Source organism: Stegostoma tigrinum, chromosome 16 (assembly GCF_030684315.1).
Source record: "Stegostoma tigrinum isolate sSteTig4 chromosome 16, sSteTig4.hap1, whole genome shotgun sequence".
In the NCBI taxonomy this organism is placed as follows: Eukaryota; Metazoa; Chordata; class Chondrichthyes; order Orectolobiformes; family Stegostomatidae; genus Stegostoma; species Stegostoma tigrinum.
Window position 1 is genome coordinate 49,689,311 of NC_081369.1, and position 21,939 is coordinate 49,711,249.

Below are 21,939 nucleotides of genomic sequence, written 5' to 3' on the forward strand. Positions count from 1 at the left end.
AGATCAGTATGCCATACTACCACCATGTCCCCATTGGTGGGTTTAATAGTGAGTTTAGAATTGGAGCAAAGGGGATGGAGGAATATGAGTTCCAAGGGAGAAATGTTGGAGTAAGAGAGATGCGTGGAGAGACCCAAGCAATTGATATCACAGCAGTTCAAGATGAAGATATCGAGGGAGGGTAAGAGGCCAGGAGGGGTTGTCCAGGAGGATGAAGTTTGCTGGAGATAGAATAAGGAGTTGTCAGGGAGTTGATTCCTATTCAAGGGAATGAGCATAGAGGGAGGGGCGGTTGAAATAGAGCTCGGCATCCTGGCAAGCACGGAATTGTTTACATGTGGGCACAAGGGAATGAAGGTGAGTCCTTCACTGAGGACTGGCTGTTCAGCCTCAGTGAGGGGTAGCTTCAGGGTATGTAAATAGCTGACAGGGTTTGGAGCTGGGGCTGGGGCTGGGGCTGGGGCTAGGTGTCGATCTGAGGCCAGGAGCAGGAGTGGAAGCATTTATCAGGAGTTGGTGAATGCACTGGAATGATCACATGGGCAGAAGCAGTAGTAACGCAATAATCACTGATGTCAGCAGCCATGTGCCACGTTGACTTCCTGAAGTTGGGCTACCTTAATAGCGGTCAGTTCCAAATCTAATGAATTCCAAGTCTCCGTGAGGTCCAATTAGCAGAGAATGTTTAGAAGTGAAGTGTTTATGTTTTAAAATTCTAAACTGCATGTCAGAAATTTTCTTTACACAGAGTTGTGAGAGCATGGAATGCGTTGCCAGCAGCAGTTGTGGAAGCAAGGTCATTGGGGTCATTTAAGAGACTGCTGGACATGCATATGGTCACAGAAATTTGAGGGTGCATACATGAGGATCAATGGTTGGCACAACATTGTGGGCTGAAGGGCCTGTTCTGTGCTGTACTGTTCTATGTTCTGTTAAATTCCAAGCGCTTTTAGATAGTCACCATTAAAAAGTATGAAATGCAGCAGTCAATTTTATAAGTGAAGATTCCATATATAGCAATCATAATGACCAGACCATCTGTTTTTAGTTTGTTCAGGAATAAACATTACTCAGATCTCCGGGAATAGCAGCTTTTCCAAATATGGAGTATTTTACAACACTGGGGATATCTGACAGAGCATTTGTTTAACTACTCCATAGTATCCCTATAATGTGGAAACACGCCCTTCAGCCCAACAAGTGATCACACTAACCCTCAGAGCATTCCACCCAGGACCATCCTCCTAATCTAAGCATCCCTGAACATTATGGGCAATTTAACAGGGCCAATCCACCTAGACTGCACTTCTTTGGACTGTGGGAAGAAACTAGAGCACCCAGAGGAAACCCATGCAGACATGGGGAGAACATGCAAACTCCACATAGACAGTTGCCCGAGGGTGGAATCGAACCGGTCCCTGGCACTGTGAAGCAGCAGTGCTAATCACCGAGCCACCAGGCTGCCCCCTTATACAAAAAAATGTCATACCTCCCAAACTACAGCACTCCTTTATTATTGCTCCAACATGGAATAAATAATTAAGGGATTGACAATCCCAAGGCAAAGAAATTTTCTAGAAGCCACAAGGTATTGCACTCGCTATGAAAATTATCTTATAGAATCTATGCTATAAAATATTAAATCCTGTAGTTAAAAGTGCCTCACATAATATTGCTAAGAAATTTGCCACAGGTTGAGCCAGGTCAGTGAGATAAATGGACATAAAATAAAATTAATGAAAATAGACCATTAAAGAATAATAAGAAAACCTTTTCACATTAGCGTAAGAGGTTAGTGGTATGAAATCTCTCAACAAATTCAGCCAGAAGTTGTTCACAACAGTTTTTGGTCTATCAAAATTGAAGATCGACAGCAATGGATAGTTTCTGCTGAAATTCTCAAGAAGCATATCCACTCTAAGAATCTGTTGCTTCCAAGAGCTGAAGAAGCCATCGTTCCCTGTAAATCATTTACAAGTAACCAGTAATTTTTTAATTCATTCATGGGATGTGGGCTTCGTTGTCAAGGCCAGCATTTATTGCTCATCCCTGGTTACCCTTCAGAAGGTGATGAACTGCTCTTTCAACAGCTGCAGTTTATGTGCTGTATGTAGACACTCAATGGCTGTTAGGAAGGAAATTCCAGAATTTTGACCCAGCAACAATGAAGGAACGGCAATATATTTCCAAGTCTGGATGGTGAGAGCCTTGGAGGAGAATTTGCATGTGGTGGTATTCCCATGTATCTGCTGCCCTTGAGCTTCTAGATAGAAGTGGGCATGGGTTTGGAAAGTGCTGCCTAAGGAGCCTCGGTGAATTTCTGCAGTGCATCTTATGGATGGTACACACTGCTGCTACTGAGCGTCAGTGGCGGAGGAAGTGGATGTGGTGTCAGTCAAGGAGGCTGCATTGTTCTGGTGATGTCAAGCTTCTTCAGTGTAGTTGAAGCTGTACTCATCTGGGCAATCTGACTTGTACCTTATAGATAGTGGACAGGCTTTGGAGAGTCATGATGTGAGTTACTTACGGCAGTAATCAAGAACATTTGTATATGCTTCAGAACTAGTAAAATAGTATTCGCTTATGTTTATCACCAAATATTAATAGGCAGGTCACTGAAATGTGGCATGTGTTAAGCAAGTCAGATTTATGCTAGAACCTGTATCAGGACCAAACAGCAAACCCCAGCCTAGAAAAGGGACAACCAAATATACTTCAAGTGAGGAAAGTTTCCGACAAAGCTGTGTACTGCCACTTGAATAATTCCATCTGGACACCAAACAAATATTCAGAAATATTTACAGCATCAAAAACTAGAGACCAAGAACATAACAAACATGTGGTATACATAGAAATGTAGAAACATAGAAGATAGGAGCAGAAGGAGGTCGTTTGGCTTCCTTGAGCTTACCCTGACCTTCATCACGCACGAGTGGTCGCCCAACTCAATAGTCTAATCCTGCTTTCTCCCCAGAACCTTTCATCCCTTTCCCAAATGCTCTACCTGGCATCCTCTTAATACATTCAATGTTTTGGCATCAGCTACTTCCAGTGGTAATGAATCCCACAGGCTCACCACTCTTTTGGTGAAGAAAAGTCTCCTCCTTTCCATCCTAAGTGGCTTACCCTGAATCCACAGACTGTGACCCTTCCCATTTACAGCCATACAAACAACATGTGGCGTACAGACAACACAGTACAATTTGCAGAAACAGAAGAGGGCCCACAAAATATCATAGATCAAACAAAAATCTCTAAGTTTAGCATATAGATTGAACATAGATCATAGAACAGTACAGGACCTTCGGCCCACGATGTTGTGCCGAGCTTTTACCCTAAACCTAAGGTCTATCTAACCTCCACCCTAAACTTATACTATCATCCATATGCCTATCTAATAGCCACTTAAATACCCCTAATGAGGCCGACTCCACTACTCTCTCCAGCAATGTATTCCACGCCCTAAGTATATATTGAGTATGAACACAAAAAGAAAAACAATACGCAGTCGTGGTTAGAAGGAAGACATTAGGAGATGATTGTCTATTTAGGACAAATGCTAACAGAAGATGTGATTCAGAAAAAGGATAGAGATAGCCAGGAGTATATTTTGAAGATGAAAGATGAGTCAACAACAGGAAGGCTCAAACTTGTAAAAGTCCACAAGATGCAACATTCAGTCACTTTCTTGTATGGCTCAGGAATCTGGACAATTAATACAGACATATGGAAGAAATTAGAAGCCTTTGAAGTGTTACAGCAAAGACATGTCATATAAATTCCATACTGACCATAAGTGCCAAGAGGAAAAGATGTTTTTTGCTTGCTTTGTGGCTCATAGTGTGCAAGTTTCTTGACAGGATTGTTAAAGCCCACGATCAGGGACCCTGCACAAAATAAAGTGATATTACAGAAAAACTGCACATTGGTAATAGCAGCTAATTTGATTATCTGTTATTGGTTTCTTTCAGGTTGAAGGCAAGTAGGAGAAATATTTGCAAATTACAAATGAAAAGATCAAGTTTTTTTTTAAGAAAACAAAAGAAGAACTAAGTAAGTAAAATTGAGATGCAGGGCCAGGCGAAGTGTTGTAACTGCATGAAGTGGGAGCTGGTGGACCCCATTGTAGGTCATCATGATCATATCTGTAGCAAGTGTTGGTTGCTTCAGAAACTCCAGCTCAAAGATTGATGAGCTGGAGTCTGAGCTTCAAGCACTGCGACACATCAGTGAGGGGGAAAATTATCTGGATGCTGTATTTTAGGAGGCAGTCACAGTCTTACATTAACTATTCTTGAATTGGTCAGGGACAGGAGGGTGTGACTACGAGTGAGGCAGGGAAAGAGATCCAGGAGGTAGTGCTGAAGGAGCCTCAGCCCCTGAGCATGTCTTAACAGATTTGAGATTCTTGCTCCCTGTGAGGACGAGAGTGGGGTCTGTAGGGAGAATGAGCAAACTGACTACAGTGCGATGGTACAGGGAGCCAGTCAAGACAAGAGAGAGAAAAGAGACATGTAGTTGTAATTGGGGATAGTATAATCAAGGAACAAATGCTGTTATCTCTGGCCAGAACTGAGAGTCCCAAAGACTCTGTTACCTGTGTGGTGCCCGGGTTTAGGATATCTCATCTGAGCTGCAGAGGAACTTGGAGTGGGAGTGAAAAGTGCCAGGTGTTGGAGTCCATGTAGGTGCCAACAACATAGGTAGAATTAGGAAAGAAGTCCTGCTGAGGGAATATGAACAATCCTACTTGCAGCGATTCATGCATGAGGACACCCAAGTCCCTCTGCACAGCAGCATAATGGACTGGTACATAAGAAACCAGTGAAGGTTGTGTGCACAGCTCAAATCCATCACAAAAGCCAACCTCCCACCATCCGTGGACTCCGTTTACACTTCTTATTGCCACAGAAAGGCTGCCATCAAAGACTATAACCCATCCCTCCAGCCTGGTAACGCTGTCCTACAACCTCTTCCATCAGGCAGGAGATACAGAAGAAAAACCGAAAGAACTACAGATTCTGTAAATCAGGAGCAAAAACAAAGTTGCTGGGAAAGCTTAGCAATTCTGACAACATCTGTGAAGACAAAAAACAGGGTTAATGTTTTCAGGCCCAGTGAACATTCCTCAGAACTGGTGCAGAATCTTGAACACACTCACCAGCAGGTTCAAGAACAGCTTCTTCCCTGCTGTTATTATACTGAAGAATAGAATCTCTAATTTCAACAGTTATTGATCTTTTTAGTGTTAATCTTGTTTTGTGAACCTCCTGAGCAGTTGTAACCTTGTATCCCTCATTTTTGTCTAGGAACCCTATGACCTGTATGTGCTTGTTTGCTCTGATCTGGCTGTACTGTTTGCAAAATAAAGTTTTTCACTGTACTTAGGTACATGTGACTACAATAAATCAAATAAAATCAAATCAAAACTGAAAAGGTAATAATCTCTAAATTACTACCTGAACCACAAGCAAATTGGCACAGGGTCAACGTCGTTAAAGAGGTAAACACCTGGCACAGAGATTTGTGTCGGAGAAACAGATGTAAATTCATGGGACATTGGCACCATACTGGTGAAGGAGGGGCTGTTCTGATGGGATGAGTTCCACCTGAATCATGTTGGGACCAGAGCCCTGGTGAATTGCATATCTAGGACTGTAAATCAGGCTTGAAACTGAATAGTGCATATGGGATCAGTTGCATGGAAAATTATGTAAAATGTTAATGTCAGGGAGGGTTATTTAAAGTTTCCACAATGAGTCATAGGACAGGGCATGGAAAGGGTCAGGAATCTACTTTCAGGCATAGCAGATAAGGGATGACAAAGAAAAAGGGGACAGTGAATGCAGGACTGAGGGTGTTGTGCTGAAATACAAAACAAGGTAAATTACAAATCACATTGAAATTGGCAGGTGGAAAGTTTTGGGCATAAGAGATGTGGCAGCAAGAGGATTAGGGCTGGGAACCAAATATCCAAAAATACATATGCTATTGAAAAGACAGGCAATTGGGGAAGGGGGAAGGGTGCTTTGTTAGTAAGAAATGAAATTAATCAACAATATGAAGGGCGAAAGAGTCTGAAAGAGGAGAATATGTATGAATAGAGATGCAAAGATCAAAGAGACTAACGGAATTTATGGACAGGTCCCCAGCAGTGGGGCAGAAATAAATCAGGCGATAGAAAAGGAATGTAAGAATGATGCCATGACAATAATCATGGGGTACTTGAATATGCAGCCGGACTGGGAAAATAAGGTTGGGAGCAGACCACAACATTTCATTTCTAACCTGTTCTTACCTTAATCGTTGAGGCTGCTAGTTTGTTCTTGGCTATTGCAATTATAATACCAGCCCAGCTACTCATATAAACACAAAATCAGAAAATGCTGGAAAAGCTCAGCAGGTTAACAGTTCTGATTTGATTTATTGTAGTCACAGTGAAAAACTTTATTTTGCGAACAGTACAGCCAGGTCAGAGCAGACAAAGACATACAGGTCGTAGGTGCTTAGACAGAATGAGAGATACAATGTTACGGCTTCACAAAGCAGGATTAACATTAAAAAGATCAACAACTGTTTGAAATTGGAGAGTCCATTTGTCAGTATAATAACAGCAGGGAAGAAGCTGTTCTTGAACCTGCGAGTGCGTGTGTTTGAGCTTCTGTAACAGTTCTGAGGAAGGTCACTGGGTCTGAAACATTAACTTTCTCTCTGCCGTTGCTGCTAGACCTGTTGTATTTTTTCCAACATCTGCATTTCTTTGGTTTATTTCGTTCACATGTATAAACACCAAATTTAAAGTTACAAATTCAATGTTTTGTGTGCATGGTGGTTTAAATCACATCTCATGGATTGTCCCTTATCCATGGTCAAACGACAGGCCAGGTTCTGGGAAATTGTGCTTACGAATGAAATAACTGAAATCTCTGCTTGCAACAATACATATTATAAATGGCTAAATCTAGTTGACACACACATCGCATGGATTCTGTGGCAGCTTCATGAATTCCCTGGCAAGTAATAAAGCTAATTTAAATCGGATGTCTTTGTCTGATAAATTCAGCTAGAGAACAGTCCAGTTGCATTTTTCAGTCGACAACATCCACGTTATATCAGACATCTACTGCATAACATTTTAGTTTTGGCATTATTCTTGCACTCCACAGAGCTTCTATATCCAATTTGTTTTATATGGAGAGCAGAACTGCCCATCATGCTCCTACTATGGTCTGACAGTGGGACTAGGCAAGTTTAATATTGCTGACAACAAAGTGTGGAGCTGGATGAACACAGCAGGCCAAGCAGAGTCTCAGGAGCACAAAAGCTGACGTTTCAGGCCCAGACCCATCTTCAGAGAGGGGGATGGGGAGAAGGTTCTGGAATAAATAAGGAGAGAGGGGGAGGCGGACCAAAGATGGAGAGAAGAGAAGATAGGTGGAGAGGAGAGTATAGGTGGGGAGGTAGGGAGGGGATAGGTCAGTCCAGGGAAGACGGATGGGTCAAGGAGGCGGGATGAGGTAGTAGGTAGGAAATGGAGGTGCGGCTTGAGGTGGGAGGAAGGGATGGGTGAGAGGAAGAACAGGTTAGGGAAGCAGAGACAGGCTGGGTTGGCTTAGGGATGGAGTGGGGGGAGGGGAAGAGCTGGACTGGTTTTGTGATGCCTTAGGGGGAGGGGAAGAACTGGGCTGGTTTTGGGATGCGGTGGGGGAAGGGGAGATTTTGAAGCTTGTGAAGTCCACATTGATACCATTGGGCTTCAGGGTTCCCAAGTGGAATATGAGTTGCTGTTCCTGCAACCTTCGGGTGGCATCATTGTGGCACTGCAGGTGGCCCATGATGGACATGTTGTCTGAGGAATGGGAGGGGGAGTTAAAATGGTTCGCGACTGGGAAGTGCAGCTGTTTATTGCGAACCGAGTGGAGGTGTTCTGCAAAGCGGCCCCTACTCCTCCGCTTGGTTTCCCCAATGTAGAGGAAGCCACACTGGGTACAATGGATACAGTATACCACATTGGCAGATGTGCGGGTGAACATCTGCTGAATATGGAAAGTCATCTTGGGGCCTGGGATAGGGGAGGGGGAGGAGGTGTGGGAGCAAGTGTAGCAGGGGAAGGTGGTGCGGTTGGAGGGGAGTGTGGAGCGGACAAAGGAGTCACAGAGAGAGTGGTCTCTCCGGAAAGCAGACAGGGGAGGGGATGGAAAATGTCTTGGGCGGTGGGGTCAGATTGTAGATGGCGGAAATGTCGGACGATGATGCATTGTATCCGGAGGTTGGTGGGGTGGTATGTGAGGACGAGGGGGATCCTCTGGGAGCAGTTGTAGCGGGGGCGGGGTGTGAGGGATGTGTTGCGGGAAATGCGGGAGACGCGGTCAAGGGTGTTCTCGACCGCTGCCGGGGGAAAGCTGCGGTCCTTGAAGAACATGGACATCTGGGATGTGCAGGAGTGGAATGCCTCATCCTGGGAGCAGATGCGGCGGAGGCGGAGGACTTGGGAATAGGGGATGGAATTTTTGCAGGAGGGTGGGTGGGAGGAGGTGTATTCTAGGTAGCTGTGGGAGTCAGTGGGCTTGAAATGGACATCAGTTACCAGCTGGTTGCCTGAGATGGAGACTGAGAGGTACAGGAAGGTGAGGGATGTGTTGGAGATGGCCCAGGTGAACTTGAGGTTGGGGTGGAAGGTGTTGGTGAAGTGGATGAACTGTTCGAGCTCCTCTGGGGAGCAAGAGGTGGCGCCGATACAGTCATCAATGTAACGGAGGAAGAGATGGGGTTTGGGGCCTGTGTAGGTGCGGAAGAGAAACTGTTCCACGTAACCTACAAAGAGGCAGGCATAGCTTGGGCCCATGTGGGTACCCATGGCCATCCCTTTTATCTGTAGGAAGTGGGCAGAATGGAAAGAGAAGTTGTTGAGGGTGAGGACGGGTTTGGCTAGGCGGATGAGGATGTCGGTGGAGGGGGATTGGTCAGGCCTGCGGGACAGGAAGAAGCGGAGGGCCTTGAGGCCATCTGCGTGCGGAATACAGGTGTATAGGGACTGGACGTCCATGGTGAAAATGAGGTGTTGGGGGCCAGGGAATTGGAAGTTCTGGAGGAGGTGGAGGGCGTGGGTGGTGTCATGGACCTAGGTAGGGAGTTCCTGGACCAAAGGGGAGAAAATGGAGTCCAGATAGGTGGAGATGAGTTCGGCGGATCAGGAACAGGCTGAGACAATGGGTCAACCAGGGCAGGCAAGTTTGTTGATTTTGGGAAGGAGATAGAAACGGGCAGTGCGGGGTTGGGGAACAATAAGGTTGGAGGCTGTGGGTGGGAGGTCCCCTGAGGTGATGAGGTCATGGATGGTGTTGGAGATGATGATTTGGTGCTTGGGGGTGGGGTCATGATCAAGGGGCCGGTAGGAGGAGGTGTCGGAGAGTTGGCGTTTGGCCTCAGCGATGTAGAGGTCAGTGCGCCATACTACCAATGCGCCTCCCTTATCTGCGGGTTTGATGGTGAGGTTGCGGTTGGAGCAGAGGGCTGCCCGTTCTGTGGGGGAGAGTTTGGAGTGGGCGAGAGAGGTGGAGAGGTTGAGGCGGTTGATGTCTCGACGGCAGTTGGAGATGAAGAGGTCGAGGATGGGTAGGAGGCCTGGCGGTGGTGTCCAGGAAGAGGACTTGTGTTGGAAGCGGGTGAAAGGGTCAGTGGACGGAGGGTTAGGCTCCCGGTTAAAGAAGTAAGCATGGAGGTGAAGGCAGCGGAAAAACTGCTCAATGTCCAAACGTGACTGGTATTCCTTGATGTGTGGGTGGAGGGGGACAAACGTGAGCCCGTTGCTTAGGACTGACTGTTCGTCCTTTGTCAGGAGAAGGCCTGGGGGGGATGGTGAAGATTCGCAGGGCTCAGTGTGGCTGTCTTCTCTGGGGTTGCTGTCTGTGGAGGTTGTGGGCGGAGCGATGAGGCCGTCGGCTGTGGTCGGGGTTCCGTCGGCGTCGGCTGTGGACGGGGTTCCGACGGCGGTGGGAGGAGCGGTGAGGTTGATGTGTGTGGTGTTAGTTCTGGAAGTGGAGGTGGTGACTACAGCAGCGGTCGCGTTCACGGTCCCAGAAGTGGTGTGCCCGGCGGTGGAGGATGTGATGTCATCAGTGGGGTCACCGGCCGTGCCCTCATGGTCAATGGCGGCGGGTGCATGGTGGGGGAGGGGCAGGAACAGGCTGGGGATGTGGGGGAATCCTGTTCAAGGTGGCAGGAGCCAGTGAGTTTGTTGTACTAACGACAACTCCCCCTCCCATTCCTCAGACGATATGTCCATCATGGGCCTCTTGCAGTGCCACATTGATGCCACCTGAAGGTTGCAGGAACAGCAACTCATATTCCGCTTGGGAACCCTGCAGCCCAATGGTATCAATGTGGACTTCACAAGCTTCAGAATCTCCCCCCTCCCTAAGAATCCCAAAACCAGCCCAGCTCGTCCCCTCCCACCACTGCATCCCAAAACCAGTCCAGCCTGTCTCTGCCTCCTTAACCTGTTCTTCCTCTCACCCATCCCTTCCTCCCACCTCAAGCCGCACCTCCATTTCCTACCTACTACCTCATCCCGCCTCCTTCACCTGTCCGTCTTCCCTGGGCTGACCTTTGCCCTCCCTACCTCCCCACCTATAATCTCCTCTCCACCTATCTTCTTTTCTCACCATCTTCGGTCCACCTCCCCCTCTCTCCCTATTTATTCCAGAACCCTCACCCCATCACCCTCTCTGATGAAGGGTCTAGGCCCGAAACATCAGCTTTTGTGCTCCTGAGATGCTGCTTGGCCTGCTGTGTTCATCCAGCTCCACACTTTGTTATCTTGGATTCTCCAGCATCTGCAGTTCCCATTATCACTGATACTATCTTTAATATTACTGATTGCCTTTACAATTTTATTTCTCCAGAAAGAAATCCTGTGCTGTATTTGTTTTTTTTTAATGGCCAAAGAAACCTGTGCCACTATTTTTATTGATTTGAATATCCCTGCCGCTGGACTCCTTTGTTCCCTTATACCATTGAAACTCTTAATATCAAAGATGAATGTGTTTTCCTTATTTTTCCTGCAAAAATGCATCACCCAAAGTTTATCAGTGTTGAGATAAATTTGCTTATTGCGTGCCCTTTTTTTTGCCTTCTATAATTTAAGCAGCAAAGCTATGGAAATCCCAGGAAAATGACATGAAACCATTACTCCATGGTTTTATGGATGTTTTGTGAATGGACAGAAAATGAACAAGAGTAGTCAATACAGATATTCCCTCCCTCTCGGAAGTCCTTTATTCATTTATGAGAAGGGAGTGTCGCAGGATATGGCCCATTTATTGCTAATTCTTAATTGCCCTGGAGAAAGTGATGGTGAGCTGCTGTCTTCACCACTGTAGTCCTCAAGGTTTAGTAACTCCTGCTGTTTTGTTAGTTAAGGTGTTACAGGATTTTGACTCAGTGACACTGAGGGAAAGGCAATACAGATGCAAGGAAGGAAGGATAGGCATTTGCAGATGGTGCTGTTCCCGTGCATCTGCTGCCCTTGTCCTTCTAGGTGCTGCGGTCACAGTTTTGCAAGATGTAGGAGCCTTGTTAATTTACTGCAGTACATCTTGTAGAAGCTGCCATTGGTGAAGGGAGTGAATAGTAAGTGTGGTGGGCAGGATGCCAATCATGTAGACAGCTACGTCCGTTATCAAGCTTCCTGAATTTTGCTGGAATTGTCCTTATTTGGGAAAATGGAGAAGGTTACGTAACACTCCCGATTTGGGCTTTGTAGATGGTGACAGATTTGGGAAGTCAGAAAGTAAGTTACTTGTTCTAAGATTCTCAGCTGCTGACTTGCTCTTGTAGCCATTGTATTTACATGGCCAATCCAGTTCAGTTTCAGGACAGTAGCAACCCCTAGAATGTTTAGAATCAATGACAAGATATTTGCCAGCTAATCACTGGTAAGCAAGTGCAGTTTGAAAAATGTATATTAAAGAAAAGTAAAATCAATTAACCTTACTTAACTTCTGTAAAACGTACAGCAAGTTTCTTACCTGAAATAAATAAATGTCTGCATCTTTTATTGCCCAAATAAAGACAGCATTGTTTCAATCAGACATAACAATTGTTTATTGTTTTGAGAGATCAGATAATTTAAATATATTACTAATATGTTGATCACCTCATGCATGCTTGTTCCATTATAGTAGCATCGTTTTCTGTGAAGAGATTCACCATCCATAAAATCAGGGTTTAAATTGAAAAATGTCATCATGTTCCCGATCTAGCGAGGCAGCTACAAGACATAATGCTGGGACATGCCGCACATAATAAGGTGCATATTTAAAGATATAATTGCTCAACGCAGTATATAATAAAGCTATTGAACTGGATTTAAAGTAATCTGTTAGAGCAGGAGCCTTCATGGCCAATGCAATGTAATCTTGAGAGAGGTCCCTCATCCATCCCCCAGCAGTGGAATAATCTACCCTGGCTTGGTTAAATTGGTGGATGGAAGGGCCTGATGCAGGACTCCAATCTGCTACAATTTTACAGTGTGTGTGCATGTGTCACAATCTACCATCTGTCAGCCTCTGATTCACTGATAGCCCTCAAAGAGTAGACCATCTTCTGCCTGGAATCTCAATCATAGAGAAGACAAGATGGTGGCCGCTCAGGGGATGCTGGAAGGCAGTCATTCCATCGGGTCTCCCTTGTGGATTTGAAGCAAATTCTCCATGAATTCCCCAACTTTCTGCCCCACATCCAACTTTGTGAGCGAATTCCACTGGCCTGCCAAAATCTCGCTCCTAAAACTCTAAACTTGCTTCCAATGCTGTTCGTGCACGCCTGCACTCCCTCAATCAGGCTGAACCAGATGCTGCAAAATCTTGAGGTTTTCCCATTCCTTGATTGTTTTTCTCAACTTCCACTGGAGGCTCAAATGTAAATTTGTCTAAATGGATAGGTTTTCAATGAATGAAACTTCGCAAGACAAACAGTTTTGATTCTGAACAGGAATTCAGTACAGACTGACGACAAAGATAACTCAATTGTAAACAGCTCAACAGCTCTCCATGCAGGAATTTTATAGACCTGCTTGTGTCTATAAAAGTAAGATAATATTCTATTAGTGTTCTGCTCATTTTAAGAATCAAAAGTGACAAAAACACCTCAAAAAACTTCTGAACCAACACTGTCTGTCCTGTGCAGCAATAACTCACTTAGAAAATCACTTCAACTTCTTTCACCAAAACCTTAAGTTTAAAAACAATTTGAATTGTGCTTTGGCAGTAAAAATATCATTGATGATGGCATAGATTCTACATGTAATAAAATAGAATGCATGGAGTAAACCCACTGGTTTATCCTCTTGATTATAGATCTAATCCAGTTAAGGAGTCACAAGTGGCAGATAGAATCCCTACAGTGTTGAAGCAGGCCATTCAGCCTAATGACTCCACACTGATCCTCCAAAGAGTATTCCATCCTGACATTCCCACCCTATCCCTGTAACCCTGCATTTCCCATGGCTAATCCGCCTAGCCAGCACATCCCTAGACATTGTGGGCAATTTAGCATAGCCAATCCACCTAACCTGCACATCTTTCGACTGTGGGAGGAAACCAGAGAACCCAGAGGAAACCCACACAGACATGGGGAGAATGTGCAAACTCCACACAGACAGTCACCCAAGGATGGAATTGAACCCAGATCCCTGGTGCTGTTAGGCTGCACTGTTAACCACTGAGCCACTGTACGTGTCATATAATGTCACATTATTCTGATTGACAATCTGAAAGCATCATTAGACAGAAATGAAGTGTTTTGTAATGGGCCACCGCAGAAACACAAAGTTTTATAGCACAGATGGAATCCACTCAACTGGTCACACCAGAGCTGCCTTTATGAGAGAAGCACCCACTTAGCGATATCCCCATTCCATTTCTCCTTAATCTTCCCATTTCCAGAAAGCTACACCTCTTTCAAGTCTATGAAAAGTTGTTTTTCCGCTGAGGCATTCAGGGACTGAACAGCAATGAGAAACGAAACAAAACAAATGTCTTTGAATCTGGCTTCATTCTTTTGGTGATGTGACAAAACTGATGTCCTCACATTGCCAGCTCACTGACCAGAGGAGAATATATATTTTCTTCCCTAATTTGGTTAGATGTTGATTTTGTTTTATTCAAACTCTACAAGTTTTGCTTGTGAACAGATTTCTTAGCCTGCCCTTGGGTTTCTCTCTTCATGGCTAACACAAGCTAAAGTCTCTCATTCTGTCTCCAACTGAATGATTTCCATCTGTATTCTTTATTGGTCTTAATATCCTCTATAGATTACAAGATGCAAAACTTAACAGAATGTTCTCATCGTCACCTCAGAGTGAAAAAATAATTATTCGGCAAACTCCATCAACTGTCATGTCCAGTTAAGCCACTCCAACGTAGACTGCCAAAAGGAAAGTACGGTGTGACAATCAATCAAAGGTCTTTTTTATAGTTGCATGGGCAAAATCTTTTGAGACACCCTAGCCATCCTTTTACTTTAGCCCGAATGTCTGGGGACAGATGAATTACGAGGAGCCGTACAACACAAACCACTGAAAATCCATGGAGATACAGGAGGGCTCCAGGACTAGATCAGATTTGACGACGAGGTACCCCTCTGCCAGAACCCCTGCCTGGATGCCACAAGAACATTTGGATTGCCACACATTGGGCAGAAGAATGAGAAACACAGTGAGAGTAATAGCACTGCCATCTGGTGGCAGCATTAGTAAAACTGGAGATAATGGGAACTGCAGATGCTGGAGAATCCAAGATAACAGAGTGTGGGGCTGGATGAATACAGCAGGCCAAGCAGCATCTTAGGAGCACAAAAGCTGACGTTTCAGGCCTAGACCCTTCATCAGAGGCGGGGATGGGGAAAGGGTTCTGAAATAAATAGGGAGAGAGGGGGAGGCGGACTGAAGATGGACACAGGAGAAGATAGGTGGAGAGGTTAGTGCGGTTATTGCGGGGGCAGGGTGTGAGGGATGCGTTGTGGGAAATGTGGGACAAGGACCGCAACTTCCCCCCTCCAGTGGTCGAGAACCCCTTGACCGCGTTTCCCGCATTTCCCGCAACACATCCCTCACACCCCGCCCCCGCAATAACCGCCCTAAGAGAATCCCCCTCGTCCTCACATACCACGCCACCGACCTCCGAACACAACGTATCATCCTCCAACATTTCTGCCATCTAAAATCCGACCCCACCACCCAAGACATTTTTCCATCCCCACCCTTGTCTGCTTTCCGGAGAGGCCACTCTCTCTGTGACTCCCTTGTCCGCTCCACACTCCCCTCCAACCCCACCACACCCAGCACCTTCCCCTGCAACCGCAGGAAGTGCTACACTTGCCCCCACACCTCCCCCCTCACCCCTATCCCAGGCCCCAAGATGACTTTCCACATTAAGCAGATGTTCACCTGCACATTTGCCAATGTGGTATATTGTATCCATTGCACCCGGTGTGTCTTCCTCTACATTGGGGAAACCAAGCGGAGGCTTGGCAACCGCTTTGCAGAACACCTCCGCTCAGTTCGCATTAAACAACTGCACCTCCCAATCACGATTTCAACTCTCCCTCCCATTCTTTAGATGACATGTCCATCATGGGCCACCTGCAGTGCCACAATGATGCCACCCGAAGGTTGCAGGAACAGCAACTCATATTCCGCTTGGGAACCCTGAAGCCCAATGGTATCAATGTGGGCTTCATTAGCTTCAAAATCTCCCCCTCCTCCACTGCATCACAAAACCAGCCCAGCTCGTCCCCTCCCCCCGCTGCATTCACAAAACCAGCCCAGCTCATCCCCGCCTCCCTAACCTGTTCTTCCTCTCACCTATCCCCTCCTCCCACCTCAAGCCGCACCTCCATTTCCCACCTACTACCTCATCCCGCCTCCTTGACCTGTCCGGCCTCCCCGGACTGACCTATCCCCTCCCCACCTCCCCACCCATACTCTCCTCTCCACCTATCTTCTCCTCTATCCATCTTCGGTCTGCCTCCCCCTCTCTCCCTATTTATTTCAGAACCTTCTCCCCATCCCCCTCTCTGATGAAGGGTCTAGGCCCAAAATGTCAGCTTTTGTGCTCCTGAGATGCTGCTTGGCCTGCTGTGTTCATCCAGCTACATACTTTGTTATCTAAGTAAAACTGGATACTTGTGCAAATTCATCTCACACATGTTGGCAATTGCACATTGGTTACTCATTTTGTACTTGCTTCCTGAAGCCTGGTTTTGGAGGCCAGTGATCGCTGACTGAGTAGTTAGTCAACGCTATAACCAGGAAACAAGGAAATAGTGGGTAAAGTGCCTTAGCTGCAGACATTAAACAGCCCAGGCGTCTTATTGATAGAATATAGTTTGAGCTGTGAGAGATGCAGAGGGAACGCTTAAGGTCACAACAGCCACAAAAATCCAGAAGAATCTCTGAATATCATTTCGGTAGATTTTAGGTTCCTGGCTTCCTAGATTAGAGGGCTCTTACCAGAATCAACAGGAGTTAACTAGTTAAATGAGGAGTGGAGGCTCAGCAGAGATTATGAAAGTTTCCAGATCAAGTAATAAAGGACAGAGAGCTTAAAAAGGGTCAGGAATATAATTTCAGGCACTGTGGATAACTAAGAGAAGAACGTCAATCAATGCAGGACTGAGGGTATTGGACTTAAATGCAGGCAGTATACAAAACAGGGTCAATGAGCTTGTAGCCCAGATTGAAATTGGCAGATATTATGCTGTGGGTATAAGGAGTGTGTGGTGGCAAGGTGATTCGGCTTGGGAACTAAAGGATTCATTTCCTATTGACAGATTGGCCGAGGAGGCAGGGATACCTTGTTTGTAAGAAATGAAATTAAATTGTAGAAAGAAGTGATATAGGGTCAGAATGTAGAGAATCTGTGTGAGTAGAGATAAGAAACTGCAAAGATAAAAGGACTCTGATGGTAGCTATAAACAGGTCCCCAGCACTAGTCAGGATGTGGGGCAGAAAGTAAATCAGGAGATGGAAAAGGCATATAGAAGCATAGAAACAGCGATGATAGAAGCAGGAGGAGGCCATTCAGCCCTTCGAGCCTGTTCTGCCATTCTTCACGATCATGGCTGATCCATAGCCTAATACTGTTTTCTATGATCCCATTCGCCACATGTGCTATATCTAGTGACCTCTAGAATACGTTCAATGTTTTGGCATCAACAACTTCCTGCGGTAATGAATTCCACAGGCTCACCCCTCTTTGGGTGAAGAAATAGCTCCTCATCTCTGTCCTAAATTGTCTATCCCACATCCTCATACTGTGACCTCTGGTTCTGGAATATACTTACAATAATCACAGGGGACTTCAGTATGCATGTGGACTGGGAAAATCAGGTTGGTAGTAGATCCCAACTAAAGAAACTATTGGAATACTTCTCAGACATTAATTTGGAGCAGCTTGTGGCAGAGCTCACAAGGGAACAGCCAGTTCTGGATTTGCTGATGTGTAATGAGGCAGACTTGATTAGGGAGCTTTACCTGAAGAAATCCCGAGGAGGCAGTGACCATTATATGATAGAATTCACCCTATAGTTTGAGAGGGAGAAGCTGGAATCAGATGTAACTGTATTACAATTGAGTAACGGCAACCACAAAGAGATGAGGGAAGAGTTGGCCCAAGTTGATTGGAAGGGGAGCCTAACAGTGGAGCAGTGATGGCAGTTTTGTCTAGTTCCTCCTTAAAATGAGTTATTCAACTCCAACCAGAATGTTATGAATGAATTTGCCCAGGTGTCCTACGTACTAACACGGTCAAATCACAATGAACACAAGCCGGTACCAATGCAAAACAGTCTTAACAGGTAACAATAGGCTTTATGACAAAACAATTTTACCTTTAATCCTATTCAGCCCCTTAAGCTTACAATGCTTCCTGAGTCTCTTGTAGATATGCATTGCTGCTCTCTCTGTCTCTGTGGAACTGTAAAGCTGCGTTTTCTCTTCCTCGCTCTCTCTCTCTTTCTCTAGATGGTCAGCGGGATTCTGCCTTCTGCCATGCTGGTTTCCTCAGAAGTCCAAGAGGGTTCAGGAGATTGGTTGGTGGAGTAGAATCCTGTTTTCAACCGTTTTTGGATTGTTTTCTGGAAATTTCAATACTTCTGACTAATTATGGAGGGTCACTTAATAGTTTGAAGCGTTGTCAATCATTTGGATGGCTTGAAATTGTGTGTTTCATTGTGTAGCACTGTCTTTCTGCCTAGGCCCTCCTTTGTTCGATGGATAAGTTGTTAGAGATATATCTGTCCAGGATAATTGTTGCTTTTTACATTGTGGTAATGTCATTAACATCTGGGTGCTATGTTTGCACTGTGTCTGCGGTCTAGGCTTTGAGACTTAAGAGCTTTTCTTGGTCAATATACCCAGAATCCCTTGCTGTTTGGCTAAGTTAGCAATCTATCTGTGTTTTAGCAACCAGGAGGAGTTTCTGAGGGTAATTTGGGAAGCACAGAAGAAATTCATCTCAAGGACGAAGAAACAAACTACATGGGAAATGAGGCAACCATGGCTGACAATGGAAGTTCAGACAGTATTCCTGAACTTCAAGGCAGTCAGAGTGCAGCAGTGAGTGTAGTGGCTGTCACAAAGGAGAAGGTGCTGGGGAAGCTGAAAAGCCTGTAGCTGGATAGATCGCCTGGGCCAGATGGACTATACCCCAGAGTTCCAAAGGACTTAGCTAAGGAAATTGCAGAACCATTGCTGTTCAACTTTCAGGAATCATTAGAGTCAGGGAGGGTCCCATAGGACTAGAAAGTGGCAAATGCAACACCTCTTTTAAGAGAAGGGAGCAGGCTGGTCAGCCTAACCTCGGCCTCTGGGAAGATTTTACAGTCCATTATTCAGGATGAGATTGCAGATTATTTGGAAGTGCATGGTAAAATAAGGCTGAGTCAGCATGACTTTGGCAGGTGAGGTTATGCCTGACAAATCTGTTAGAATCCTTTGAGCAGGTTACCAGCAAGTTAGACAAAATTGAATGGACGTGAGTCATTTGGTTTTCCAGAAGGCGTTTGGCAAGGTGCCACGCTGAAAACTGTTAAATGAGGCAAGAGTGCACGGTGTTAGGATCAAAGTACTGGCATGGATATGAGTTAGCTATCTGGCAGCAGGCAGAGAGTGGGGCAAGGGGTCTTCTTCAGGATGGCAGCCAGTGACTGGTGGAGTTCTGCAGGTGTCAGTGTTGGGACCACAACTATTCATGGTATGCATTAACAATCTAGATAAAGGAGCTGAAAGCATTGTTGCTAAGTTTCCAGATGACAACAAAAAAAAGGTGGGGGGACAGGTAGTATTGAGGGGCTGGGCAGACTGCAGAAGGACCTACACAGGCTAGGAGAGCCTGCAAAGAAGTGGCAGATGGAATACAACGTGGGAAGTTGTTATGCATGTTGGTATAGAGAATAAAGGCATAAACTATTTTCTAAATGGGAAAGGGATTCTGGGATTGTATTCGATAAGAGTTTAGAAGGATGAGGGAGGTGGGTTCTGTTTGAAACTTACAGAATAGTGAGAGGCCTGGAGAGAGTGGATGTGGGGAAGACATTTCCACTAACATGGGACACTAGGACCCAAGGGCATCGCCTCAGAATGAAGGGATAAACCCTTTAGAACAGAGAGGAGGGGGAATTTCTTCAGCCAAAGGGTGGTGAATCCAGGGAACTCACTGTCGCAGAGGGCTGTGGAGGCTAAGTCATGAGTATATTTAAGGCACAGGTAGATGGGTTCTTGATGTAAGAGGATCAAAGGGTTATAAGGAGAAAGCAGGAGAGTGGGGTTGAGAAACATGTCAACAAAGGTAAAAGGGTAGACCAGACTCGATGGTCTGTACGGCCTACTTCTGCTCCTATATCTTATGTCTAATGGAAGGAATAAAGTGGAGAAATTGAGTAAGATTGATATTTGAATACACGTTGATAGCTGAGAATAGCAAATGTAGCTATGAGCTCTTTTTGAATCATGTTGGAAATGTTGCCAATAACTGTTGGAATGATGGGCTATGTTTCCATATGGTAACCCTGATAACAACTATCCATTTCTACACCTAACACTGTAAGGGAGGAATTTCACTTGCTGACTGGAAAAAGCATGCGCATTATTGCAAGATTGTTTTTGTGAAAGTTCTTATAAACTGTTATAAATACCAATAACCAGTCTATTTTCATGGATCCGTAAATTGGGTCACAAAAAACAAACTGCTAAGCAAAGTTACAACTTTTAATTTTAAAAAGGGTTGCCACAGGAACCAGAAGACCAAAGGCTAGGATTGAATTAAGGAAGGGAGGGAGTTACCTACATTAAGTTTAGAATTGTAAACTGTATTGAAGCATTTATATTGGCAGGTCAGCTGTCCTGGGCAATCTGATGAAGCATTTCCCCAATATCTGCTTGTTTTAAATCTATGATAACTGTATCCCAAACTCAAAAGTTTTAAATGGCACAACACTTCTTGCTATTTCCTGAACATTGTGTAACCAGGAATGTTCTGTTCCCAATTCTGCCACATCTTTACTAATGCTGTTGGCCATGGTGTGATCAATGGATATGCATGTTCCTCTTCTATAACATGATCGTTCTGTTTCCTGAGCATCTCTGAGAATGTGCATTTGATGAACACTACGTTTGGTCATCGAATTCAAAGTGGCACAGCTTTGACTGCAGATTATTGGATGTGGACTTTGTATATGTAGTCAATGGAGAAATTAAGCATCCCAAACTTTTTACATTGGATCCATGTTTCTCAATGCAACCTACAATCTTAATATTGTCATATTATGTCAAATTACTTTTTTCCTATGATGTTCCAATTATAGTTATGGTGTGAAACATCTAAATGCTGATTATTTTCTATTTACAGTAAAGGGTTTACAAAAGAACTTTTCAAAATTCAAACTACAAACCTGAAGAGCCACTTGTGCTAATCTCAGGATTATATCCTTACTGATGCTTCGCAATGCAAATTGCAATGTTAAAATGTCTTCAAATGCATTTCCACCTTCAACAGGAATTAAAGCAAATAAACACCAATTTTCACGAAGATACTTACATTCCACAGAATTAATCTATCACATTAGGATTGCCAACCCTCCAGGATTTGGCTGGAGTCTGGATGAATTGTAGATTATTTTCTAGGGCACTGCTGTGCACAACTCTGCAGAATAATTGCAGGGACATTAAAAGAAATAATATATTCTGTAATTTTCTTTGAACATTTCTCTTTCAAACATAAAGGAAAGATGTTGCAAAACGTGAAAGATTTCAGAAAAGATGTACAAGGATGTTGCCAGGATTGAAGGGTTTGATCTGAAGGGAAAGGCTGAATAGGCTGAAGCTTTTTTCCCTTGAGTGTCAGAGGCTGAGGGATGGCGTTATCAAAGTTTATAAAATCATGTGGGGCATGATTAGAGTGAATAACCATGGGCTTTTTCCTTGAGTAAGGGAGTCCAAAACAAGAGGGCGTAGGTTTAAAGTGAGAGGGGAACAATGTAAAGAGAATCTGAGGGGCAGCTTTTTCATAAAGAGGGTGGTGCACAGATGGAATGAGCTGCCAGAGGAAGCAGTGGAGGCTGATACAACAGCGATATTAAAAAAGCATGTTGGTGTATTTTTGAAAAGGAAAGCTTTATGAGGACATGGGCCAAATGCTGGCAAATGGGACTAAACAGATTAGGATATTTGTTCGACACAGATGAGATTGACCAAAGGGCCTGTTTCCATACTACACAACTCTATGAATTTATATGAAAATATTGCAAATGGGAAAAAAGAGGCAGCTTGGCTGAATTTCAAGCATCATACAATTGGCAAATGAGTCTGTTTGCTTTCAAATTGGTGTCGAAAGACAGAGTATCACAAGACTAGTTGTGTTGATCAACACTTGGCTCGAG

General features: G+C 44.8%; 1 long non-coding RNA gene across 1 annotated transcript in view; it reads left to right on the top strand.

The window, feature by feature from the left end:
* The window catches only part of LOC132210622 (uncharacterized), a 70,840-nt gene that overhangs the window by 12,577 nt on the left and 36,324 nt on the right, over positions 1 to 21,939 (top strand). The window contains exon 4 of the long non-coding RNA XR_009446761.1: positions 3,972 to 4,053. This is a non-coding gene — a long non-coding RNA (uncharacterized LOC132210622). The remainder of the gene's footprint in view (positions 1 to 3,971; positions 4,054 to 21,939) is intronic.